The sequence below is a fragment of the Plasmodium gonderi genome (genome assembly GCF_002157705.1).
Source record: "Plasmodium gonderi DNA, contig: Pgo-contig_1269, whole genome shotgun sequence".
NCBI lineage: Eukaryota > Apicomplexa > Aconoidasida > Haemosporida > Plasmodiidae > Plasmodium > Plasmodium gonderi.
The window spans coordinates 1-236 of record NW_021629642.1 but is presented as its reverse complement, the minus strand read 5'-3'; positions in this window follow the sequence as shown (position 1 = coordinate 236).

The following is a 236-nucleotide window of genomic DNA, read 5'->3' as shown; positions in this document are numbered from 1 at the left end:
AAAAAAAACAATGAAATAAAATATAAGCGAGAAATTGTACACTTGAATATAGAAAAAAAGTGCGGGGTAATATATTTTCCCCCCTTTCAATTAAATTTTTATGAACCCCTACGACTATTTAGAACGTTTTCCTAATTGGTGAGTTATAATTAATGGTGGGTTTTCTTTGAATTTTGCAATTTTATTTTTTACATTGTTGTTAATGATTAGTTGAGATAAAAAAAATAAATGCATAA